The sequence below is a fragment of the Melospiza melodia genome, unplaced genomic scaffold, assembly GCF_035770615.1.
Source record: "Melospiza melodia melodia isolate bMelMel2 unplaced genomic scaffold, bMelMel2.pri scaffold_18, whole genome shotgun sequence".
In the NCBI taxonomy this organism is placed as follows: domain Eukaryota; kingdom Metazoa; phylum Chordata; class Aves; order Passeriformes; family Passerellidae; genus Melospiza; species Melospiza melodia.
The window spans coordinates 8,446,626-8,474,197 of record NW_026948525.1 but is presented as its reverse complement, the minus strand read 5'-3'; positions in this window follow the sequence as shown (position 1 = coordinate 8,474,197).

The window sequence follows — 27,572 nt, the reverse complement described above, 5'->3', positions numbered from 1 at the left end:
TTGTCAGCACTACTTCACATTATGATAATTTTATATGTAGATAGTGATAGAGAAATACAGATATAGATAGATATGGACATATATAAAAGATAAATGTATATATTAAGGTCTTATTATCCTATAAATATATATGTAGTTATTTATTATATTAATATTTCACTTGCACAAATGCATCTGAGCTCAAGATTAGAACCTTCTTCTGTTGCTCCATGTGGGAGCATTCCAACAATCATTGTTCCTTCTGAAGGTGCTGTTTCCTATGTACTCACAACAAATTCATCTTTATCTGCCTAAACCCACAAGGTCTTTTCCTTTTCCATTTGCAATTTTTGGATGCATTTGAAGCCATCTAGGGGTTCAGCTTCTTTTACCCGACTGCCCCACTGCTCACACGGGGCTCTGACCTCAGCCCACTCCAGAGCCAGGAAACTCCAGGAAAGGGTTTCCCATCTGGGAATTTCTGATGGGACTGATTCCTCACATTTACATTGAACAAGTGACATTTTGTTGGGATCTGTCCAGACTGTGCCAGTTTTGTTTTACCAGTGGGCAAAGTCTGCACCAAAGACACAGACTCCAGCTGAAGGAATCAGTGTCATTTCCTGCAGTTCAGAGCAGCAAAGAATCACAAAAGGAGCAGCTCAGCAATGCACCCAACCATCCCCACCAAAGATTGCAGCAGTGATTAAGAAAGATCCAGCAGCATTTACCCTCAGCCTTTACCATCCCCCAGACCCACACAGCAGCTGGGGAAGCTGTCACAGCCAAGGGCTGCAGAGCCACTCCTGGGCACTGGGAATTCCTGCAGGTGCCTCCAGCCCCAGGAGAGGCTCCAACCCCGTTGGGAGAGGGCCCAGCTCTGACAGTGCTGAATGAAAAAACTGACAGCACTGCTAGTGTGGCAACATCTGCTTTCATCCTCCTCTTGGGTCCCTCCCAAAGCCTGGCCACGGCTCAAGGAGGAACCAAGGGAGCTGACTTTGATCCTTCAGGCTCCAGACAAGGCCAGATGTCAGATTTCATGGCCTTGTCTGGCTTCTAAATACACAAAGGTCAAGACATGTTTCACTAGTGAGTGGCTACATCTATCACAGGGCTAATGACCATGCATATTTCTTCAGGGAGCAGATACAAAGATAACCTTTGCTTGGAAGGTTCATCCAGAGGCCACCTTTGGCTCAGGGCCTGCTGTCCAGGCCTCACTCAGGGCTGGTGTCCAGGTGTTGGCACTTCAGGGATGTGGTTTAGTGCTGGGCTTGGCACTGCTGGGTGAGCGGCTGCACTGGGTGAGCTCAGAGGGCTTTTCGAACAGAAAGGATTCGGTGATTCCATGACTCTATCCACTGCATTCTGCTGGGTCTATTTTAGCAGCATTACTTTGCTCCAAAAGTTCCCTCTTGCCCAGCTCCTCTGGCCTGAGGCTTCAGCTCCTTCAGCTCCTGGTGCTGAGCTGCTCATGCTGAACGAGACGACTCAGAGAGACGAACACAGTCCATGCAATTCCTTCTGGGACATGGAGAGGGGAGGCTGTGCAAACAGGAGCATTGTTTGCTGTGGCCTCCTCTCTGCCCTTCACGCCTTTCAGCACTTCGAACCAGCCAAGAGTTTTCTCCACGAGTGCAATGGAGCAGCTGCTCCTGCTCCCAGGCCTGGCTCTCTCCAGTCTCTGCCCTTGCCTGGTTCTGTCCCTCGTGCTGTGCCCTCCGTTCCCCCAGGGCTCGCTGGCTGCTGCCCAGGACTGTGGCACTGGCACAGATCCAGTGCTCCAGAGCCTCCTTTCTGTGCCCTTGCAGCTGCCTGGGCACAGCAGCCTTTTCCATCTGGAAGCTCCCCATGGACAGGGAGTGCCCATCTCCGTTCCCTGCACAGCCTCCAGGAGCCCAGGGCTGCCATCTCCAGTCCCTGCTGGCACTGGGGGCTCCCAGGTGCCTCAGGCTGCTGTGACACCGCTGCACACGGGAGGCAAGAGGGGCAGGGGCTGTGCTCAAAGTCAGCTCCATGTGCTGCTGCTGCTGCTGCTGCTGCTGCTGCTGCTGCTGTGGGGTCATTTGTGCAGTCCTGTCTGCCCAGAGTCAGGGATCAGATCCTGCCAGTGTCTTCCAGCCCTGGCTGCTCAGAGTTTGGGCCTTGGAGCCTCAGGTGGCCAAAGGCAGCTGCTGCTGATCCCTCTGTGTGCCCGAGTTCAGCAGTGCTGCTCCATCAGTCTGTGCCCAGCAACGGGGAAAAGCCTCAGCCCTGCAGGGCCAGGAGCTGCCAGGCTCTGCCTGAGCAGCTCAGCCAGCAGGAAGGGAGCTGCTCCATACAGGAACCAGGAGCAAAGGACATTCCTTCTGTAGGATATGTTTTCTATTCAAAGGAGAAAAAAAGGAAAAAGGAAAAAAATAGGTTAATTGTAAAAGATAAGAATAAAATCCAAGTTTTAGTGAAAAAACATTACATAATGTTAGTGAAAAAACCAAAACATAAATGCAAAGTTACATTCTTTGCATTAAGAAGTGAATGATCTTTTGAAAAAGAGAACTCAGTTATTTCCATTGTAAATGTGCTGATGGCATGGATCCATCTTACTGACCTCAGCAACCTCCTTAAAGATTCTGGGCTTTGTTTCCAACATTGGTATTTGAAATTGTGGTCAAAGCAAGAGGAAATTGCTTTGTGCCCTTCCAGCTCCAAGCAGGACTGGGAATGGAAACTCTGTCAAAGCCCAAATCCCTTAGAAGATGACCTTCCTTCTCGCCCTGCAAATGAGCTGCACATTCCTTTTGAAACCGTCAGGGATTTCAAAGAGAAACTAAGTCCCACCTACAGCTTTTTGCTCTGGTTTGGAAGTGCAGAAGGGCAAGTCTCCATCCATCAGCTCCAGACTGCACTGCCTCAGGAGCACGGCCCACTCGCCAGCTTTGGCCCACTCGTGGTACTTCTAGAGGAGGAAGAAAGTGCAATTGCACAATTCCAGCCAATCAAGAAGGAAGAACGGGACACACAAAACACCCTGTACAGATCCAGGCATTCAGCTGGGACTGTGGAGAGTTTGGGTCCTTGCCAATTGGGTGTGTGTCCCCAGCTGCAATCTCTGGGCCTGCAGCAGGGTCTCACTCACCTGCCAAAGCAGAAAGCTCAGGCGCTGTGCTCGCAAGGGGCTCGTCTGATGCAGAGCTGTCAGAGCAATGTGAGGGCAGAGCCAGCCCAGCTGGGCCCAGGGCTGAGCCCAGCAGAGCCCTGGCAGAGCCCAGAGCAGCCTCAGCACCTGCAGAGCCCGGCTACAAGGAGAGAAAGCAGAAACCGCCCATCAGCTGAGGGCTCCTGTGCCCTTGTGCCCAGGCCTGTGGTGCCCAGGCCATGCCAGCTGTGCCCAGAGCTGTACCCAGAGCTGCCCATCCCTGCTGCCTTTGGCAGCAGAGCAGGAGGGCAGCACATGTGCCCAGCCTGCAGCCAGCCACGGCACGTCCAGCCCTCAGCAGCTGCCCAGAGCAGGATGCTCCTGTGCTCGCTGCCAGCTTCCAAAAGTTCTGATCCCACCCTGTCAAGCACACAGGGACCCACCTCACGCCACCCTGAAGTAAAGCTGCTCCCAAACCATGTCCTCAGCATCCTCCAATGGCACGGCCCATCCACACCACAGCTGCTCCCAAGCACTTCCCCATCCACACTGGACCACCTAGAACGCTTCCTCTGGAAAAACAAACAACAGATTATTGAAAAGACATGAGACTGAAAAAGAGAAAACAAGAAAAACAGTAAAAACTCTTATCTCTGTCAGGGCCTTGAAAAAGGCCCAACCCCTGCATGCCAGTGAAAAACCCAGCCATGAGTGAGGGAAGCCCACACTTTCTCTCTTCCCCCCTGCACTGCCCCCCAAAATCACGGTGATCCCAAAGCAAACAAGGGCAGTGGAGCAGCCCAAGCCCTTCCTTGCCTGCACAGCAAAGCAGCTGTGCTCAGGTTCTGGAGCCCCACCTCTGCTCCCACCATGGGGGTTTTGTTTGTGTCGGGCTGGCTGCCCCAGCCCCAGCCCGGGGAACGGTGGGTGCTGGGGGCTGTTGGCAGAACCAGGAGCCCACTCCCATTTCGTGCCCACCCCAGCCCATCCTCCCAGCCCTGCCAAAAGCAGCTGGGCAGCGACTGAAGAATGAGATGCATCTGCCCCAGCAAAGGGGGAGCCTTTGGTTCCCAGCCAGGCTGGGCCATGCCCAAATCTGGAAGAATTTCCCCAGGTGGGACTCATCTGCAAATTCTCTGGGGAGTTTGGCTTTGAAAAAGGTGCCAGAATCAAAGTCCATCACCTTCAGCCTCCAGTGGCCAGGCTGAGGAAGAGCTTCTCATCCTTGATGTCTCCCTCACTGTCTCCAGCAGCAGCAGCAGCAGCATCGCACCTGGTACAGCTTCTCCAGGGGCTTCTTCTCCTTCCCTGGGGGGAGACCAGGCTTTCAGGGCTCTGCCCAGGGCCCCAGCTGTCAGGGAACCAGGACAAGCAAAACCAGCTGGGATGGCGGCCACCAGTGCTGGGCAGAGCAGCTCAGCTCCAGCACAAGGGCTGCGTGTTCCCATCCCATGACCCCGCTGCAGTGACACAGGCAGCACAAAAAGGGCTGGGTTCCTTTGCTTCTCATTGCCATGGCATGTGTGCTGCTGGAACTTACCAGGGCCCTGGATACTCCAGGGACCTGGAGAACCATTCCCAGCAATTGGGAAAATCCTAGGTGCTCCATCCACCCATAGATGAGGTTTCCAAAATTGCCCCAAAATTTGGTCCAGCTTTTAGAGGTCAAAAAGAGCAAGTCCAAGTTACTTGATGATATTTTTAGCCCAGAAAGCCCTGCAGCTGATGGCACACTTCACAATCAGCAGGCGACACAGCTCGGCCAAAGCCCAGACCTCTGCTGGGAGCCTTTCTCCTCAAATACTCTTCAGACAAGCCTCCATGCAAGTCAGTTGGGAAAGTTTCTTCAAATGAGACATTTCTGGCACATAACTACACAGGGTTATGGGAAAGATTCTAAAGCAGCTGCTGTGGAGTCAAAGAGGTAGCACTAAGGGTCCTTGTCATCTATTTGTAGCTAAATCCCACTCTGGGGGAGTTGAAGGACTTTGGAACAAGCTAGAGAGCGGACCTCTGAGTTTTTTCGATGATGCCATTGCTTTTTCTTCTCTTCTACATAGACAGGAAGGGTGAGTTTGGTTCACATCTCCACCGCATGGCTCACAAGGCTGCAAGACTTGTAGTTACAAGAGCTTTGAAGAATTTCTTGGCCAAGAAGACACGGCCAACAAGGATAATTGTGTTTTGGAGCCAACCCTTCAATATTTCATCTTATGGACTCATGCTACAGTGTAAGCTTCCTTAGCCAATCATGCTGTGACACACAAACCTACAGCACTGCATCCTAAGCTTCTTGTTTACCATTGTAAATACTTTTATTTTTTCTAGATCTTGAACTCTAAAACTCTAAACTTTCCTCCACTTCAACGTTCCTCCCCATGTCTCTGCTAGAAACTAGAAATCCTCATTCTCGCTTCTAGCACCTAGTGTTTGGAAGCCCTTTCCAAGGTCTCAGATCAAATCTGTTGGTTTCTCGGCTCTTTTAATGACCCGGGAAGGTTCGGGGTGGCCTTGGGCAGCCCACGCTCCAAAGGACGAGAAGAGGCTTCAGGTTTTTTCTCGGTCTTCAGTGTTTATTAGTTGTTTATCTAAAAGATTTTCTCTCGGCCCGACAGAGGTCTGCACAGCAAGTCAGCTATGAGTACACACTGCGCGCCCCCGGGGCGGTCACCTATCTTTATACTCAAAATTACGTATACAATATTTATCAATTTTCCCCAATACCTTTTACCTTTATTGACCAGTGCACTTTTAGTAATAACCAATCCCAAAGTGCCAACATCACCACAGAAGATGGAGGCTAAGAAGAAGAAGAAGAAGGACAGGATACGCCCCAATTCCTCCATCTTACTTCTCTAAACCCCCCTGTACAGAAATCCTAAACCCTGTGTTTCACACTCTAATTAACTTATCCCTTCACCCCAGTGAAATCCTCCAATCCTCATACAGGTGTCGTCTCCCGTGTAGGATCAAAGTCCAACCACCAGACACTTCTGGCAACATTCCAGGACTCCCGAGCCCCCCAAAGGTGGTCTCGGTCACTCTGCACATCAGTCCTGAGGTGCTGAGATCCCACAAAAATCCTGTGTTTAATTCTAAGCTTTGCTGACAAGACCAAAGGTCTGAGATTTCCCTGCATTTGGGTTTCCAACAACACTGATGCTGTTAGTTCCAGAGTGCCCAGGATCCCTCTTGCAAGTCAGCTCTGTCAGGAACCAGGCAGCTGCCAGGGGGCTGCTTGTGGCCTCTGACAGCCCATTGCCCAGGGCTTGCCAGTGCCCCAGCCCCTCAGGCTCTGCCCCAGCCCAGCCAAGCTGCCCGGCAGCAGCGCCGCAGCCCCACAGCAGCTCCAGAGGAGCCCCATCCAGAGGCACCTGGGAGCCCTCAGCACTGCAGCCAGCAGCAGATGGGCAGGAGGACACGGATGGCCCTTCCTGTCCAGCACAGGGCTTGTGGCCATCTCCAGGCACCGCTCTGGCAGGGATCCCTGCAGCCCCGGCCCCTGCCCAGCCGCTCTGTGGGCAGCACAAAGGCTTCAGCAGAACCACCAAAGGCCAAGGGGCTTCAGGCCATTTCCCATTGCCCACTGCATGCCTGGGCAGCTGGCTGAGCACAAGCATCCTTCTCCCCCTTCAGGGCCTCACCACCCCTCAGCCTGCTGTGCTGCTGAGCACAAGCTCCCTTTTCACCCTTGTCTGCCTCTTGCCCTGCAGAGCCTGGGCAGCAAAGAAAAGCTCCTGGCAGTCTGTGTATTATAATACATTCTAGAATTATTTACAGTAATCTATAATCTATAATAATATATATAATTTTATATACTCTAAAATTTATTTATTTACAATATGGAAAAAAAATGGAAAAGAAGAAAGAAAAATCTTAGAGAAAAGGAAAATCAACCCTGGCACAGGTTGCCCCAGCAAAGACTGCCTCCCAGATCAGCTCTCCTCCTCAGTCATCTGGCAGAGCAGGCAGCCGAGCCCCGACAGGCGAGGCCGAGTGATCCATGCCCTGCGCAGCTGATCGTGCAGCCTCTGGATGGTGGAATATCGTTGATGCTGTATTGCCAGGAGGACATGCAGTGTTTCAAGCGCCAGCTGTGACAAGGCACTGCTTGTGTCCTCTGTCAGGCGTTCCAGGGCTGCAAGAGAGAGGAACAGAGGCACGGTCAGAGCCGGACCTGCGGGGAGCCCAGGAGAGCCCCCTGCAAGGGCCATCCCAGCCGGCTCTTGCCATGGCCAGGAGGGAGCAGGGAGCAAGGGGATCAGCCCGAAGCTGCTGGCCACCAATGGCCCACGTGGCCCTGAAATCTCCGTGTGCTCTGTCAACGGGAGCAGAGCCCTCTGCAGCCCCCAGGTCAGGGGGCAGGGCTTGCAGCTCCCCCCGGCAGCCCCCACGGTCAGCCCGCTGCCCTCACTTACCAGTGCAGATCAGCAGCAGCTCTTGCTGCTGCCCCTTCAGGCGCCGCCCGGCCATGCCTGTGAACACAGAGCCTGTCACGGCGCCAGCGGCACAGCTCCCTGCCAGCGGCGCTGCCGGCGCTGTGGCCACACGGGCTGCTGGCCCGGCAGGGCTCAGCCCGGGCCCTTGCCGCACGCTGCCGCCCCAGGGCACGGCTGCCAGAGGGCAGCAGCAGCAATGCCCAGGCCAGGCGAGACTCCACGGCGCCGGGCCCGGCTGGCGCTGCTGGGGCAGCAGGTGGGGCTGGGGCCGAGCTGTGGCGGGCTGGGCCGGGGAGGGTAAGGGCAGCCCGGGCTCGGGACTCACCCATGAACCTGACGGCCGCTTCTCGCAGGGGCTCCTGTGGGCTCTCCAAGTAGCGCTGGGCGTGGCGCAGGTGTTCAGCCGCTCGGCTCCTGTCTGAAATAAACAGGTCCAGGAGACTTCTTCTCCTTTTTAATGCCTTTATTAAAAGTGATCAGCTCAGGATTGGGCAGCTCAACGGGTCTGCAGCATCCCGTCGTCTCCCAGGGCACCTCAGAGGAGGAGGATATGCACAGCTCTGTCCACAAGGGGCAGAGCTGGGGGATCCAGTCCTCCTGGGAGCCCTTAGGGCGTGGTGTCCCCATCAGATGTTGCCCCTCCTTCCCAGTCGGCCTGGTCTCACCGCCGGGGTCGACTCCCATCGTCAGGGCGAGAGGCTCCGAAGGTGTTCCACATCTCTGAAGGCTCAGCACTCGGCTCCTCACATCCAGACATCACTCCAGTCTCTCAACTCTTATTTGGCTCGTTGTTTTTGGGGTTTCTTTGTGGGTTTTGAGTCGGGGGTCCCACAAAGCATTCTGGTCCTTGGAGTCACTTTGCATAACCCCCCCCTCCAGGTCTCTTCTCCTCACTGTTTGGGAAGGTCCCCACCCTTCACTGTCTCAGGAGAAGGGCCATTAACTCGCCCCAGCCAGGGCTTTTACTAATACAAAAACAACCATTAACGACAACGACCCGTAATTACCATAACACAGGCAGCAGCCCAGCAGTAGTGGTAACTTTTTCTCACAAAAAAAAATATTAACCAAATTTTATTTCATAACACTGTCCTCTGCCAGCTGCAGAGAGCGGCAGGAGGGAAGGATTGGCGTGGGCTCAGCCCCTGGGCCGGGCGCTGCCTGCTCCCAGCCCCAGTCTCCCCTGCCCGCACAGCTCTGAGGCGCGGCCAGCAGCCGCTGGCCAAGGGCTCCTGAGGGCAGGGGGCAGAGGGCCGGCTGCTGCCCGGGGAGGCGTGGTACCGCCCCGCAGCCCCGCTGGGCCGGGGCTCCATGGGCACCTGCTCGGGCCCACGGGAGCCTGGAGAAGAGCCCGCGTGTCCTCTGGCTGCAGCAGCGGGCAGGGGCACAGCTGCCAGCCCCGAACAATGAGCACCACCCTCAGGGGCCTTCTCCAGCCTGAGGCTGGGGCTTGCAGGCCCTCCTTACCAGGAACTCAGCGAACTTCCACACCTTCTTGTTCTTCAGCAGTCTTTCAAGATCCCTCCTTTTCAGTAACTCAGCCACAGAAAGCAGCGTTTCCTGAGAAGCCTGGAGAGCAGCCGAGATGAGGAGATGGCCCCACAGCCCAGGACCCACGTCCCTGTGCCAAGGCCTGGAGGAGGCAGGAGTCCAGCAGGTGCCAGGGCAGGAGGCAGCTGAGCCCCCTGCCAGGGGGACAGCAGCAGCCTACGAGTCCTCACCTCTGCCACACGCTGATTCTCATCATGGCAGTGGAAGAAGAGTGGCAGGAGACTCTGGCACAGGGGTGTCTTCAGGGCCTTTTTTGCCTTTAACTTTGGATGAGTCACCAATGTTTGTAAGAGCAGTTTGGAGATCAGCTGCACCTGCCAATTGTCCTGTATGAAAGGAAGAAAAAAAGACCTCAGCATCAGCTGCACGGAGCTCAGCTTGGCGCAAGCCTGCAAATCCACAGGGCATAAAGTGTCTGGGTAGCACCCAGTGGCTGTGGCTGGGAGCAGTGAGCCTTACGTGGTCAAAGAGTGGCAGCAGTGCCTAAAGCATCTGCAGTGTGATGGGGCCAGGCATCAGCATGTCATTGTCCAAGATGATAAAGCTGAGTAGCATGACTGTCATGAAAACTGTCTCTCCATCTGCATCCCACAGCAAGTCCACAAGACTTTCAGTCAGGCTCCACATTTTTTTGGTCTGTGGTGAATGCAAGTTTGTGAAATGCCATCCTGCTGCCGCCGGGCCTGGAGGCCAAAGGCCTGTCCCAAAGCACTCGGGCGGCTGAACTGGGAGGCAGGAGAGCTGGGAGCAGCTGCCCCAGCACTCAAAGCCCTGCCAAGCCCAAGCGACTGCATTCCCCAGCTCAGCCTCAGCCGCTGCCCCCTTCTCACCATGGAGCGCTCCTCAATGAGCTCAAGAAGGGCCCTGAGCACCAGGCAACGCCTCTCCCTGCACTCGCTCTGCAGCTGCATTGACAAAATTTGCAGGACTCTGTTAACGTCGCGTTCACTCAAGGCACTCGAGGACCTGAAAGGCACAGGGCAGTGACAGGGAGCCGGCCGGCAGGAGCCCGGAGCCGCATGGGGCTGGGCCCAGGCAGCAGCACAGGGCGCGGGCACCATCCCAGGCAGCTACGGCTCCAAGAGGGCAGAGAGCTGGGAGGCAGCTCAGCCAGACAGTGATGGCCATCAGGCTCACCTCCACAAGGAACGCCAGGGCGGGCAGCTCCCAGTGTGGCTCCTGTGTGCTAAACAGCCGGAGCAGGTAGCAAGCGATCCGGGAAAACAAGGCGGTGGAGACACAGCACATCTCCCTGGCAGGAGAAAAAGGAACCAAGACTGTGGGCCAGGGGGACAAACCTCTGCCAGGACTGACACACACAGGTCTGGTCTTTCCCCAGCATCTTGCAAGGGGCCCTGAGCTATTTGGGAGGCAGCTCCTGGTGGGCACCCTCCTCTCCCAGCCTCTTCCAGTCTGCTTGGCCATCCCTCGGTGACATGGCCCTCTGGCCCACGACCTCGGGGACCGTGTGGAGCTCCCTGGGCACAGAGCACAAATGTCAGAGGCAGTGGGGAGAAGGGGGTCTCACCTGGCCAGCAGACCCACGGCATAGTGGTGGGTGTCAGCACACAGCAGCGTGTCCCAGCCACAATTGCGTTCCATTGCCACCACCACATCCTCGTGCTGCATTCGGCAGAGCAGGGACTTGAGGGTCCGCACTGCAAACCTGCGTGCACAGCAAAGCCCAGGTCATGCTGGGAACACTGGCTCCTGCCCAGGGACGTACCAGGGACAGGAGGAGTGGGATGGAGCACCTGTTTGGGCTGGTGGCAAGGCCGTATTCCTCCTAGCATCCCTTCACGAATGCATCCACCTCCTCTGGCATATCCAGAGTGCTGAAAAACACTTGGGAGAGCAGATGCAGAAAGAGGCAGGGCAAATAGACTGTCACCATATGTGGGACACAGGGCATCTGGAGGATCTTCCACATCACCACAGTTGCCTGCAAAGGACAAAGCCCCCCAAGACAGCGCTCAGTGCCCAGGTGTCCGTGTGGCCGGGCCCAAGCAGGGCAGGGAGAGGCTCAGAGAGATGCAGGGGGAGCACGGGGCCTGGTGGGCCTGAAGCTGCCCCTGGGCTGGGTTTCAACCCAGAGCCTGAGGCAGGGAGATGCAGTGGGGGAAGGAGGATGGAGAGTTGCTGGAGAGGCAGCCTTGGGGACAGCAAAGGCCAGTTGCAGAAACTCACAGCCAGGACAAAGACACCCGTTTTGTCCCCATTGGAGGGGCACGTGCTGTGCTCTGGCCAGCTCCCCAGCACATCCAGGAGTATCAGCAGCGCTGGCTCTGCAGTCCTGGACGAGCACATGATGCTCTTCCACATGGTGATGGCAGCTCTGTGGGGTTAGAGCTGTGTCTCAGGAGGGTCTCAGACACAGCACCGTGGCCTGGGCAGCAGTGGGGACCTGAACCAGCTGCCAGCTCTGCCTGTGCCCATTGCTACTCGCCAACAGCACACAGGCAGTCCAGGCCACTGAGGGGCTGCGAGGGAGCACGGCAGCAGGCTCGGGGGCTGACGTGCCGGGGCTGGCTAGGGGGGCAGCCAGAGGGCCCTGGAACTCTCTCTTGGTCAGACACCTGGGCCAGGCTGTACAGGCTGATGGGCTGGCGAGCCCTGAGCCCTGTGTGCAGGTGGGCCCCATACCTGTCACAGGACGGGGCCACACACAGGAGCATCATGACTACGTCAGCAGGCTGTGCTTCAGTGAGATCCAGCAGGGTCCTGTTCAGCCTGTGCTCAGCAAACTGATTGGCCAGGAGCCACTGGTGGATGTACCTGACCAGGGCAGGAACCTGAGGAAGGCACAGGGAGACTTGGAAAGCTGCCGGAGGGAGGAATGTCCCCAGCTTCCCCACAGAAGTGCTTCCCTTCCCACCACACTGCCACGGCCTCAAAGAGTTACAGTGACCAGCAGGCGTGGCTTGGGAGACCAAGCGATTGCTGGGAGGATCAAACCCTGGCCACAGGCTGCTTACTTGCTTTGGATTGGAAAAGCCCTCCTCTACGAGCATATCCAGCAGGGCACCACTGGTCTTGGTTTTGAAGATGTGCGAATATGCTCTGAGCCCAGTGCCCATGGTGCTGGTCTCTTCCGCCCGAATTTTCTTGGTGAATTTGCAAACCAGCTGTAGGAGAAGGGCAAGAAGCCAGGGATGTTGCAGGGAATGCTCCAAGCGCGGTGCCAGCAGGCCCAGCCCAGGTGGGGGTGGCTGCAGGTACCTGGGCTGTTCTGCGGAAGAGGCCACGGGCGGGGTCCTGCTCCAGTGGGCACTGCAGGGCTGCACCTGGCAAAGAGCGAGCACAGCCAGAGATGAGGGGCTGCGGGAGAGGCCGGAGAACAGAGCCCAGCCCTGCGCTCCCCAGGCAGGGACAGTCCCAGGATGCCCCAGGGGATGGAGCACGGCCCCTGTGGGGTGTCTGCCCAGGCCCTCTTCTGTCCTGTCCATGGGAATGGGATGGCATTGGGTGGGATGGGATAAAATGGGATGGGATGGAATGGCACCAGGTTGGCTGCAGGCACCAACCCTGTGGTCCAGCTCTGCCACTCACCCTCCTGCGGCAGCTCAAATGGCACCACCCCTTTGGTTTCATGTGCTGGGGCTGCTCCAGGGCCTTCTTCCTCGTCTTCCCCCCAGGCCACCTTGGGCGCTTTCAGGGGTCTCTGCTCCATGATAATGACTAAATTTGTGAGGACATCTGCAGAAGAGAAGCCTCGGGAAGGCCACAGGTCACCAAGTCCTGTGGTCTGGCCTCGAGCTCAGCTGCAGGAAGAACACCTCGGAAAGGCTCCGGGTCAGACAGGAACGAGTGTGCTGTAGAATCATTTGAAGGGAGGGGATTTACATTTTCCATTTCAGAGAAGCTCTCTGCCTTCATTAGCAGACACCTCTCTCTTCAAACCAAGACAATTGTTTATCATCTTGCAGATGCGCAGTTGCTTGAGAGCCCCGTTTTACACCAGGGACATTGTGAAGGTCCGCCCGAAATGAACGGGTGACGAATGATTTTTGGGTGCAAAAATTACCAACAAAGGCACAAGGGTTTTGCAGTAACAAATCAACAAGATGCAATTTTATTGATTAGCGCCACAGCTAAATATGCGTTTGGTTAGGGGATCCGGCGAAGAGAAGGGTAGGACAAGGGAAAAAGGGAGGAAAGAAGGTTAGGGAATGGGGTATAGCTACCAAAACATGATGTCTTCGGGGTCCCGCCGCCAAAACTCGCTGGTACACGTCTTGGGGATATCTCAAAGAGGCAGTCGAACTGAACCCCAAGATATACTGTTCTTGGTTGGGGAAGGGTGGCCAAAATTAGGTTTCCATGGAGGTGAGAAGAATGGGAACAGGAGGAGGGGGTGAGACTGTTCCATTGTTTTCATGGCCGAATGCTCACAGGTACGTTTACTCTGGGCAGGTTTTCCCCCCTCCCCAAGTTGGGAGGGGCTACAGTCCCAGTCTCTGGAAGGAGGTTGCCAGGGGGGTGCCAATAGGGTACCATGGGGGTGCCAATAGGGTGCCAGAGGGCTTCTTGGTTCCTTAAAGAGGGGATTCTCATCTCTGTTGGTCCGTCACGGTGGTTGAAGACAGGCAAGAGGGGTCTTCTCATGGAGGGGCGGGGAGCCACCCCAGAGCTCAGTCCAGCCAGGCCTGAAGTTTGGAAGAAAGTCCAGTTCAATTGTCCAGAAAAGGGCAGCATGCCCCCTTCGAGTACAGCATGGCATGTTCTGCAAACACCACCTGTGAACACACTAGATAAGCAGGAGACTTTCTTTCCCAACTGGCTCGACAGTTTTTAACCCTTCGGTGGTCTTTTTCTCATGACAATTGTGAGGCAAAAATTGAAGGATTTTCGGATGGACTTCCACACGATCCCGTGACTCACGATTGTCTTGAGGAATCTTCATCAGCAGAGCTCTAGAGTGTCTTCGAAACTCATTGCACGTCGGTAGCATAACCCCGGAAAAGTAGGGATGACAGGGGAGAGGGGATAAAAGGGGAAGAGAAGGAAAAGAAAGAAGGAGGGGAAAGGGGAACCAACAAACATAAACATAATTAATATTAATCATCATAACAATTTCACATGTGGTTATTTGTTATAACAATTTAAAAAAATTATGATTAATTTTAACAATTTCAAAAGTATTAATCAATTAAAGCAATATCATTTGTTTAACAATTTCAAAATGATTAAAACAAATCACAAATAATCAAAGCAACAAACAAATCATAATATAATCATTGTCTTTTAAAATTATTTTCTAAAACTTAAAGTAACTTTCTGTAAATCATACTTGATGATTAAGAAGTTGTTCTAAAGCACATATGCTTGATTCATAACTGTTTCGTATCAAGTGTTTTGGGGACATCTATTGTATATAGTACATCAGCTAAGCGGTGTGCATTAACTACAGTTGACAATCTCTTAAGCTTTTTCATCATGTTCCAATTCAGAATGAATACAGCTGCTGACAAGATAAAGCCAAGCGTAACTAGGATCAAAAGAACAACAATTGGATGGCGCACACTGTTCAGAACACCTGTGGCAGTAGGTGAACACCCAAAGAGACTATCCCACCACCTATGCTCAGCATCCTGCTTTACCCTCTCCATAACCCGGTGTATTTGTCTCACGTTGTGATGAACAGTCACCAGAGTCTTCTGTCCGCTCTCCTTGATTTTCTCGAGGATGTCAACCAGGTCCTGATGGAGCAACAGTTGTCTCACAAGGGTGAGGTTCTTTCCGATAGGAGTGGGCATCAGCTTCTGGATCAGTGTATAGTTGGATTGCAGTAGGTGGTGAGAAGTAACTGGAGCTTCATAAGAGAAATCGCGTCCTACTATCTTAGTAAAGTTACAAGCACAAAAATTTGAATGATTCTTTGCATCTACCACAACATCTTCTACAAAGACAGAATCACATGTTGTTCTAAAGCATGCACAGCCATTGCCTATGTATATAAGAACTGTCTGGGTATCCTCATGTGGACGAATCTCGAAATGACAGATGTTCTGCTCTGTGTCCAAACAGATGTCCTGAGCTACAATTGCATTGCTTTCACAGATAAACCCTTGCTGTTCTCGGGCAATACAAGTTTCCAGATTAACAGTTTGCCATTTGTCATCAACCTGACGGGCCCATCCCCTATGTTCAGTAGGATAGAGAACAGCTCCGTCATGGTTTAATCCTAATGCAATAATAGGGAAGACCAAATGTACAGAGGCATTGTGTATGGTTAAGCAGTGGCTGTGTTTGAAATCGGGTCATAGGTAAAGTTCACCAGGTTCCACCAGGATTGGAATTCCCTTTCAAATTCAGTGGCACTGTCCGAGATTATCTTCCGAATTTCTGTGGGGAAGGTGCTTTCCTTGCCCTCTCTTATAATTGCAGCAGAGACTGATTGCATCCACAATTGTGCCTGGATACAGCTGAGGGCTAAGGAAACATTGTTCTGTGTAGCACTAAGTGCATCAGTTACCAATTTGTGATCATTCACATTCACTCTTTCCCAATTTGGCAAAATGTTTGACAGCAGCCACTGGTGCGTCCCCAAGGCTGACAGAGATGACCTCAGTGGTTGCTGCAATCTGGTCAGGTCTCTAGTTGTAGCAGCCAATTTGTTCATTAGTACTTCAGAATCAATGCTATTCAGAATTCCCAATCCTGTACCCACAACACCGGTCACATCCCTTGGTGTTCCCTTAAAAGAGCTTCGTTTCCAAAGCCAAGTGGTCCAGCCTTCAAAAGAGGTTTGTAGGAACGGAGAACAGGCTGGCTGTATATCTGAAACATTGTTCTGCATTAGTAATTTGACCTGTTTGAGAGACCATGCTGGATTGAACGATATTTGTTGTTGGCCAGTTTTCCTGATCACATAAGGTCCAATCATGAAAATTATCGGGATGAGTATGACCGGTGGTATGGGTGAAGTGGTAACAGTGGTAACAGTGGTAACAGTGGTTTCAGCATTTATTACAAATTTAAAAGAAAGGCCTTGAGTATCCTTGGCCCAGAGACAAATTACTTCTGTAGTGTCGATTAATGTGAAGCTGTGCCAGCAATCCCGTACACTTGGATGCATACAGATTTGCTTCTGTTTGTTTTCCCGATCTGTGGAAGCACTGATTGACATTGCTTTGCTGTAATTAGACCCATTAAGCATTCAACACCCAACACTAATTAGTTCACCCACTATTCCTTGAAGCTGCCAGGTTTTGCATCTTTCCCATTCTTGTCTAGTGTACAATTTATCCTCATGTGTAACCACTGTTAGCAAGTTCAGACCCGTGACATCTCCCATAGATCTGGTGGATTGTAGGAAGGCTTGAGACCAGGGCCACTCGAAGGAGTTCCCTGCTGCCTCTGCCAATTGGGGTGTGACGTTAGAAAAAAGGTTCACACTTTGGGTCTGAGAGAGTGTAATTACAGCACTCGGTGTGGGTTTTGGTACAGTATTTATCTTAAATGTGTAAACCAAGCCTCTTAGTCCTAACAGACTAGCTGTGTCATTCTCCCAATGACATGTCACATAAATGGGTTTGATCAAGGCAAAACTGTACCAGCAATCAAATGATTCATCATTACAATCTTTTGTAATTGCAACATTGGTGATTTTGGTACTAGAAACATAACTACCAACATGTTCCTGGCGGCAACACAGAGTAATGGGACTTTCTATTTTGGAACACCCCCATTTCTTTGTGGGACACAATTTTGCTGAGGGGATGTCCAGATGATTCTTTCCACCTGCTTCCATAAAATTTCCAGCAATTATGATGGAGGTGGCCTTTTCATGGAAGGTTCCTTCCACCTTTCTGCATGTTACCACAATTGACTCACCAACCGTTCCCGTCAGGGTTCTCATCAACTCATTCTTGTCCCACCTCCACTCATTCGGGCGGTACACCTTGGAGTCATGCTGCACTAGGGTTGCCAGGCTCAGGTAACAGCCCTTGGGGATAAGTTCCAAGGGCATTGGTGTGCTGAACGATGGCTTCAGGCCACAGCTGCTCACCAGGGGGTTGTCCATGAAATTGAGGTAAAATGCAGAAAAGTATTAGCAAGGTTATCATGTTTTCAGACGATTCTCATGTCCCTCAGGGTTCACCTGTAAAAGCAAGAACAACAAAAAATCCTGCCACTGAGAGGCAGAAAGGAGTTTAAAATGAGGGGATTATCCAGCGTGTGTGTATGCGGTGCTCTTTTCCAAGAGCGTCAGAGCCTACCCACGCATATTTATTCAGAGGGGTTTTCAGCACAAGTGGTACTTTGCCCACCGAGGGGAGGTCCACTAAGACAGGTTGTCCAGGGTAATGTGATGGATTGTTTGCATTGTCAGGACCTTCCAGCGAAGGGATGATGCTTGGAGGTGTGGGGTAAAAAGCAGTGACTTTGGGGCAGCCATTCACCCCCCACGTGCTATTTACCCCTTTAACAGCCTCCCACAACCAGCAGTCCCAGTTTGCTTTCTGGGGCTTAAGGAACCGCTTTAAAAGGCCATTTGCCCTTTCCATGATCCCATTAGTCTGAGGGTAGTAAGGAGTATGAAAAGTCCACTTTATGCCTTCGGCTCTGGCCCAATCCTGTACCACCTTGGCAGTAAAGTGAGACCCATTGTCAGACTGGATTTCTTGCAGCTTTGGAAAAGTTCCAAACCACCCCCGCAAAGGTTTAACTGTGTTATCACCTGTGGCCCTTTTAAAAGCATCGGCTTGTACCAACCCAGATACAATTTCCACTCCTACTAACACAAAATGTTTACCTCCTGACTTCTTAAAAGGACCAATATAATCTACCTGCCATGCATCCCACAAGCCTTTACCTTTCCTCAAATGCAGAGGGTCATCTTCTAAAGGATGCCTTTCCAGTCGCTTGCGGCACTGTTCGCAGGCCGATATGCATGTTTTACACATTTCCCTGGTAACCGGCCAGCCGCGGGCGTGTGCTTCCTGATACGGATCTTTTGCACCTGTGTGCTGCCTTTTTACATGTAAGCATTCTAACAGTTGATTCCAATCCTCTGAGATAGTTTCCTTTTTCAGGGGGCTAAGCCTTGCTAGTTAATCAACTCTGTTGTTACATTCACCTGATTGATTCCCATCAGTTTGATGAGAAGCTACCCAATCAACCAGAAAGTTTCCTTTACTGGCAATTTCTAGGATTTCTTTCCATTTATCTTTCTGCCACACTGGGATTGTGTTAACTTCCCAGCCATTCTGTTGCCAGAAAGGGAGCCACTCAGTGCAGCCTTTGTATACTGCATAGGAATCAGTATAGATGTAAACAGGAGAAGTGTTTTGTGCCTCAGGCTGGAAAACACTCCAGAGGGCTATGAGTTCTCCTACCTGAGCGCTGCCCTCCCCTTCTGTGATGACCTTTTCACCAGATGAAATATGCAAGGCATCCGCCTTGTATTTCTAAATTTTTCCTTCCTGCTTTGAGGAAGCATCTGTAAACCAACAATTTGCTGCTATTTCAGGTGAGAAGGATGGTGCTATTTTTATTACAGAAGCCGGTTTGTCTTGGCTACTATCCAGGCTCTCAGTGTCTTGTATTGCCAAGAATTTTGCAGCACCTTCTGTGACAGAAAAGGTATTGCAGTAATACTCTATTTGAACATACCATTTCCTGACTGACGACTTTTGGGCTATGCCGTCAGGTGGAGGGGTCCCATTTGTGACACCTTTAATTACCTTGAAGGGACCTCTCAAGATGATAGCTTGCTGCCACGTGATTTTTTCTACTTCAATGAGAGCTAAGCTAACAACAAACAATCCTTTTTCCCAGGTAGTGTATCTTCTCTCAGCATCTTTAAAACCACGGGAAAAGAAGCTGACAGGCCTTGTTGGACCCTCAGGACCTCACTGCCAGATGTGTATTGATAGCCCTGAGGAGGCAAATCCCCATTCCACTTGCAAAGGGTCTTTAGGGTGAATGGGCCCCAATGCCTGATGTGCAGCGGCTTCAAAAATCAGTAATTGCCGTGCTTCCTCCTGAGAAGGAGTCCAATCCCATTTGACTCCTTTTCTTAGTAAATTGTAAAGGGGCCTAGCAATGATTGAGAAATCTGGGATATGTTTCCTCCAGAATACTAACAGTCCTAAGGCTTGCTGGAGGTCTTTTTTGTTTTCAGGCATTTTCATGTGCTCTAGGGAAGTTAAAGTGTCAGGTGGGATGCACATGCTACCAGATCGCCACCAAATTCCCAGGAATTTTACTTCCTGAGAAGGCTTTTGGATTTTCTCTGAGGGGATCTTTAAATCAAGGCTCTCCAGATGAGAGATTATATTCTGCTGGATATCCCCCACCTCTTTAATTTCCTCTCCTCCTACCAAAATGTCATCAATGTATTGGTACACAGATATAGTGTCAGGTTTAGGTATTTTTTCTAATCCTTAGCTAAAGCATGGTGTGCTAGTGTTGGAGAGTGTTTGTATCCCTGAGAGAGTCTGCTGAATGTGTACTGTTGTCCCTCCCATGTGAATGCAAAGCAGTCCATGTCCGCTGGCTGTATAGGTATCATGAAGAACATGTCTTTGACATCTATGGTTGCCATGATTGTGTGAGCTTTTTCTTGTATTGATGTTATTAATTCAGCTAAATTTGGCACTGCTGCAGTCAGAGGGTCAGTGTTGGCATTCAGCCTACGGTAATCAACCGTAAGACTCCACTTCCCGTTAGGCTTTCGGACTGGCCACACGGGTGAATTGTACGGGGAGTGTGTGTTAATAATTATTCCTTGATCACGCAATTCCTGAATAACCAGTTTGATGCCTTCTCTAGCTCCAGAAGGCAAGGGATACTATTTCACATTGATTGTTTTACTGTAAGGCAGTGCAGGTGGGGTCTGAAGCAGCCTAATGTTAAGTGGCAGAGAGCCAAAAGACCACAGAAAACCCTCAGTGTCTTCCCACTGTCTTCCTGCAAGGACATCCATCCCTAGCATTCGGGATGTCCCCAATTACCATTTTGACAACCAATTGATTTTCCTCTCCAGGGAGTGTTACTTTGACTAATACAACATTCATGGGTTCTATGGTTCCTAAAGCATTAAGAACGCAGCATTGCCTTTTTGTTGGAACAACTCCACACTTCTGGGCATCTCTGTGTGTTAATGCAGAGATCTGGGCTCCCGTATCAACAATGTAGGTTACCAGAACTTTTTGGGGCCCATAATTGCTGTAATTAACATGTTTCCTGATTTATTTTTTGTGAGCATTCACAAGTAAACCCAACCTCCACCCCTTCGCTCATGTGTAAGCGGTGGAGATATTAGTTTCCCGAAAGCTCTGTTGGTGAAGATTCACTGTTTGTGTTTTGGGTTATGGGCAGGTGGGCAGTTATGTTGCTTCGGCTCTGTGAAAGAAGTTGCGAAAGAGTTACTTCCGGCTTACTGCTGGTGCTTTTCAGGAGACACGCAGCCAGGGTTTCACTGTCCAAGTTCTGTGAAAGAAGCTGAGAAAGAGTTAATTTTGGCTCGCTGGCTGTGTTCTGTGGGAGAGGCTGAGACACAGCCTTACTGCCCAGATTCCGAGGGAGAAACTGGAGAAGGGTTAACTTTGGCTCATTGCCTATGTTCTGTGGGAGAGACTGTGATGTACTGTGTGTACTGAACTGTGTACTGGTAGGAGTGTTTGTTAGTTTCTGGTGAGGGAGGGGGATCGGTGCACTATGCTGGGTGTTTGATCTCCTAAAATTCTAGTTAGTTATGATTTTCTGCAATTTTTCAAGTGGTAAACCATCCATTATGTCCTGGGGGACCCCTTTTTTTATTCCCAGCATCCACCAGCATTGTCTGTTGGAAATTTGTTTTCCTGGTTCTGTGTTTTCAGTGTTAGGGGTTCCCATAAACTGGACACCTTTTGTTTTTTCTGATTTTTCTTCCAGGGTTTTTACAGGCCCATACTGTCTACAATAATTTATTAAATCAACTGCTACCTCACTCCATGTCCAAATCTTACGGCTGCTACTAGGTGTATCAGATGGTGTGGTGGTGGTCTGTGTTGGTGTATAGGGTGATGGTGCAGTGTTGGTGGACTCAGACTGATCAGTGGAGTTGTTAAGAAATCTATCCAGTCTATCTATTGGGCTTAAAGCCATAATTGTTTTTTGAATAGTGATTGCTGTTGATTTCAATGTTTCTGGAAGCCCACGAATTAAAGGGGTCATAATTTCAGGCTTCACAGGCAGTTGCATAGGGGATTCAAAACCAGGAATTAATTTTTTCTCATGAATCATTTGTGAACATGCAGCTTTATGTACACTTTCCAGGATCTTGTCGGGGGTACTGACAATTGCCAGGGGATCACCCCTTTCCAAGGGATTTATTCCCCCAGCCCAATAGTCTCCATGTTGTGTTAGAGACCAGGAGTCACGCTTATCTCATGTTGCTAGGAAAACACCATGTCCCCAGTATCCACTGGCTTCTTGTTCAGTTAACTTAATCAGGTCTCTGCCAGTAAGGGACACACGGAACACATATTCCGTTTCTGATTCATGGGGGAGGCGACCGAATTCCTTTTTCAATTTAGCTAATTCGGTAGCGCTGAATGGTGTTTGGTTGTTATGTGGGGATCCATGTCTTCATCATTAATATAATTATATTCAGTTTTAATAAAAGGTCTCAAATGAGGACAGTAATTTTCCCCACAATTAACTGTTTCAGATTCTTTGTAAGAATAGTTTTGTTTTGCTGCCTCGAGTTCTTTGTAAGGATAAATTTTTTTAATGCAAGATGTTACTTTTTCTTCCTCCTCTGTAGAGGAGTTGATTTTGTATGTTTTTGGTTTGTTCTTCCCTAAGGGCAGCTCGCAGCATGTAAGTTTCATTTCTGTCCTCATTTAACTGTTTTTGCAAAATTTCAACTAAATTTTGAAGAGAGTCTATAATTATAATTTCTTCACTTCTCAATTTACAGCAGTTTTCTATGGCTGCAGTAAGACATGCTCCAAGGACTGAGCAAAGAATGTTTTTATTTTTACCCATTTTGAATTTTGATTCATGTTGCAGAAAACATATTCTATCAATGACATTTTCCAAATGAAACCAATTGTTCTCTGCCCAAGTTTCTCCACCAGATGATGGTTTTGCATTGTGTTTAGCAAGCAACGAGTAAAAATCAGCTTTTGCTTTAGGATTGAAATTTTCATTCATTTTTGTGTGAAGGGACTAGGACTATACCAGCGAGCTGATTTGTGAACTCAAGTTACACAATCATACAGACTTTTTGTTCCACTTCCTCTCCCTAGATAGCTGAAGAAACCAAAATCTGTCTGGAAGGCACTGTTTTAATTGCTTCAGGTTGTCCCTTCCTTTCCAGCCAATCCTGATACACACACTCACACACAAATGTTTTCTTTGTGAGGGGACCAGAAACCTAGAACAGGGAAAAAGCCACTCAGCCTTTACTGGGCCGCCCCTTGCTCCCTGTGTAGGTGAAGGGACAATATCTGTCTAAAAGGCACTGCTTAATTACTTCAAGTCTGTCCCTTCCCCTTTAGACAGTCCAGGTACACAAATACAGCAGTAACAACAGTAACAGGTTCAGATTCAACTCAAGTATAACAGTAACAGCATCAATTCCAATATCAATATCAGGATTAGGAGCAGTATCAGTGTCAGTGTCCGTGCTGGTATCAGATCAGTAACAGTAATGACAGTAACAGTTTCCCCTGCTTTTGCACCAAAAAATCTTTTGTGTCAATTCCGGAGCCTGAGTGCTCCATCGAGCATGAGATTTGGCTTTGGCATGAGATTTGGCTTTGGCGTGTGCAGTCTGCGGGAGATTACAGACCATACAGTACCTGCAAAATCTCACTGGCTACCAGAATCCTGTCTGTGACACCAATTTTGTCAGGGTCCGCCCGAAATGAATGGGTGATGAATGATTTTTGGTGCAAAAAAAAATAACCAACAAAGGCACAGGGGTTTTGCAGTAACAAATCAACAAAATGCAGTTTTATTGATGATAACCACAGCTGAATATGCGTTTGGTTAGGGAATCTGGGGAAGAGAAGGGTAAGACAAGGGAAAGAAGGAGGAAAGAAGGTTAGGGAGGGGCTATAGCTACCGAAACCTGATGTCTTCAGGGGTCCTGCCGTCAAAGCTCACCAGCGTACGTCTCGGGGAGATCTCAACGGACGGTCAAACCGAACCCCAAAATATACTGTTCTTGGTTGGGGGAAGGATGGCCAAAATTAGGTTTCCATAGAGAGGAAAAGAATAGGAACATGAGGAGGGGGGGAGGTTATTCCATTGTTTTCATGGCCGAATGGTCGCAGGTACGTTTACTCTGGGCAGTTTTTCCCCTCTCCCTGAGCTAGGAGGGGGTTCAGTCCCAGTCTCTGGAAAGAGGTTGCCAGGGGGGTGCCAAGCGGGTACCAGGGGGGTGCCAATAAGGTGCCAGGGGGGTTCCTTGTCTTGTCTTGATTCCTTGATGAGGGGATTCGCATCTCTGTTTGTCTGTCACAGTGGTTGAAGGCAGGCAAGAGGGGTCTTCTCTTGGAGGGGGGAGCCACCCCAGAGCTCAGTCCAGTCAAGTCAGGAGGTTGGAAGAAAGTCCAGATCCATTGTTCAGAAAAGGGCAGCATGCCCCTTTTGAGTTCAGCATGGCATGTTCTGAATAAGCATGAGACACTGAATAAGCATGAGACTTTCTTTCCCAGCTGGCTCAACGGTTTTTAACCTTTCGGTGGTCTTTTCTCATGACAATTGTGAGGCAAAAAATGAAGGATTTTTCGGATGGACTCTCACAGGGTCATAAGGTGGTGGATCACATGGGAGCTCTGGCTGAAGCTCTTCCCACATTCCTCACACTCGTGGGGCCTCTCCCCAGTGTGGATGTGTCAGTGCACGACAAGATGGGAGTTGTGTCTGAAGCCCTGCCTGCAGTCAGGGCAGCGGAAGGGCCTCTCCTCTGTGTGTGGGCGCTGGTGATTGAGGAGATTGGAGCTGGTCTTAAACCTCTTCCTACATTGAGCACATACGTAGGGCCGTTCCCCAGTGTGGGTCCTCTGGTGCTTGATCAGACCAGAGCTCCACCTGAAGCTCTTCCCACACTCCACGCATGTGTGGGGCTTCTCCCCATCATGGAGCTGCTCATGAAGCACCAGCTCCGAGCTCTGGCTTCATCTCCGGCTGCCTTCCCAGCCCTGGCTGGCTCTTTCCCCCTCAGATCCCTGCCAGCTGCGTTTGCAGCCCCTCCTCGTGCGGCATCTCCGGGGCTTTTCCTCCCCGTTGGCATCCTGCACCGTGGAGCCGCTCAAAATGGCCTCTGCCACCAGGTTCTGCCACGGGCATTTGTTCTCCCTGCTCTCCATGCTCAGCTCCTGCTCTGGGGAAGGAAGGACAAGGACAGGATGGGATTTGCCTCCGTGCCACAGGCAAGGGCAAGGAGATCCCCCCAGGGCTGAGCTGCAGCCAGGGCTGTGATGGGCTGGGAGAGGGAGCAGCACAGAGGGGAAAGGGGCAATGACTTCCTCCTCACCTGCCTCAGTGTCCTGGGGCATCTTCCTCTTCCTCGCAGCCTCCCGGGGGTTGGCAATGGGAAATCCTGGATTGAAGGCAACAAGGGATGAGCATGTTGAGTTTGAAGGTCCCTCTGCCCAAGTCCATCTATACAAGTCACTGGCCACTGGGCTTCAGAAAACCCTCCCAAACACCAAGATTCAGCCCTGAAAAAGCCTCCCAGGAGTTCCCCGACCCTGCACCCTCCCCTCTGGTGTTCAGGTGATCCCCCCTGTACCGGCTGCTGGGGTCACACTTGGATTGGGGGTCCCCCCTCTCGTCAGTGCCCACCCTGCCTAGGCTGCTGGCAGTCCCAGCAATGCCAAAAGCTCCCCCTTTTTCTCTCTCCCCATTTCGGGATGCCAGGGCTGTTTGGGCTCCCGGGCTCCCTTCTCCCCTCATTCTCTGCTCTGGGCTGCAGCGGCTCCAAGGAGTCCTCCCTGCCCCTCTCCAGGCTCTTGAGGCTCCCGCCCATGGCGGCGCTCCCCCCTCTCTGGGCTCCCCACTTTGGGCTCCTGGGGCACACAGGGCTCTGCTCCTCCAGGCTGCCTCTGCCGGCATCCGCCACCGGCACCCCCCGATGTCCCCCCAAGGGGCCTTTTCCGCTCAGCCTTGGACTGCTTCATTCACCAAACATCCCCCCAAAAACCCAACTGGGAGATACCAGGAGTCACTGAGAACATGCTGGAGGGAACTGGGCTACACTGGAAGATACTGGGAGGGACTGGGAACATGCTGGAGGTGATTGGAAACAACTGCGCTTATAATGGAATCAACTGGGATCATACTGGCAGTGACTGCCACTACACTGAGGCTGACTGGGAGTGCTTGGGAGCAAATGGGATTCTGCTAGAAGGAACTGGGAATGACTGGGAACATGCTGGAGGGAACTGGGCTACACTGGGACATACTGGGAATGACTGGAACAAAAGCGACAGTGAAAGACAGCAACTGGAACCATGTGGAGCACAACTGCTTCATACTGGCAGGGACTGAGAGCACACTAGGCTCATTTTTTAGGTCATACTGGGAGGGACTGGACTAACACAGGGAGTGTCAGGGAGTGACTGGGAACACACCCTGCACATCATCCCCCATACTGGGCCTGACTGGGAGTAACTGGGAGCACGCTGGCAGCAAATGGCATCACACTGGGACTGACTGGGTTGATGCAGGAAGCAACTGGAACTGTGCTGGAGGCAGCTGGGGCCATACTGGGAGCAACTGGGATCATACTGGGAGGGCTGGCCTGTGACTGGGATCAAACTGGAGCTTACTGGGATCATACTGAGGTTGAAAGGGAGCAACTGGGATCACACTTTGGGCTACTGGGAGCAGCTGAGGGAAACTGGGATGATGCTGCAAGCAAACTGGAGGAACTGGGAAGGACTGGATGCATGCTGGAGGCAACTGGGATATACTGGGAATGACTGGGGGATCATACTGGGATAAGTGACACCTTACTGGGGCCACTGGCAGTGCCTTTAAATGACTACAGACATGCTGGGGGCAACTGGGATATACTGGAAGTGCCTGTAACCCTACTGGAGGGACTGGAACCACATTGGGAACAACTGGGACCATGCTGGGGAGAACTGGGACCACACTGGGGGCAACTGGGAGTGAGTGGGACCATGCTGGGAGGGACTGGGATCATATGGGGAGTGACTGGGACTAGAGCAGGGGCAACTGGGTCCAACTGGGACCATACTGGGAGTGTCTGTAACCACAGGGGAGTGATGGAAGCACACTGGGAACAGCTGGGCCCATGCTGGGAATAACTGGGATCACACTGGGGGCACTGGCATCAGACTGGGAGTGACTGGGAGCAACTGGGAGCAACTGGGATTAGACTGCAAGTGAATGGGATCATACTGGAGTGGCTTCACTCATACTGTGATTATACTGGGCGTGAATGGAACCTGACTGCGGGTTACTGGGAGCTACTGGGGCCATGTTGGGAGGAAAATGTGACACACTGGGAGCAACTGGGATCGGCTGGAATGTTCTGGAACCATGCTGAGAGGACTGAGACTAAAACTGGGGCATCTGGGATCATACTGGGAGCAACTGGGGCCACCCTTTGAGCAACAGATGGAAACTGGGATTATGCTAGAGGAAACTGGAAGTAACTGGGAAAGACTGGGATCATTGTGAGGTAACTAAAACATACTGGGAGTGTCTCTAACCATACTGGGGGGACTGGAACCACACTGGGAACAGCTGGGATCGTGCTGGGAGCAACTGGGATGATGCTGGTGGAAACTGAATCTACACTGGAGGCAACTGGGCACTACTGGGACCCTGCTGGGAGGGACTGGGACTATTCTTGGAGCAACTGGGATCATAATGGGAGGAACTGGAAACATCTGGAATTATGCTGGGAGCAACTGGGATCACACTGGGATCACAGTGAGAGCAGCTGATTCCATACTGGGTTACACTGGGATCTCATTGAGAGTGACTGGAATCATACTGGGATTGACTGGGAGTGGCTGGTTTTGTGGATTTTGGGGGGTTTGGATTTTGGGGGATTTTATTGGCATTTAGAGGGGAGTTTTTCTGGGGGTGTTTGGGGGTTTATTAAAATTTTTGTGTCTTTTTGAATTCTGGAAGTTTTACTGGGATTTTGTTTGGATTTTTTTTGGATTCTCAGAAATTCTGGGGGTTTTATTGGGCTTTTTAGGAGATTTTGGGGCATTTTTTTTGGAATTGTGGCATTTAGTGTGATTCATTGGGGATTTGGGGGTTTTGAGGAATTTTGGTGGGATTTGGTGGGTTTTGTGGGTTTTTTTGGGTGTGGCCAGGATTTCTTTGGATCTTGGGGGAGATTTTGTGGGATTTTTTGTGGTTTTGAGGACATTTTTGGGGGATTTTCAGAGTTTAATCAGAATTTTAGGGGTGATTGGGATTTCAAAGGATTTTGTGGGCTTTTATTGGGATTCTAGGGTGTGCTAATGAGATTTTGAGAGATATAATTG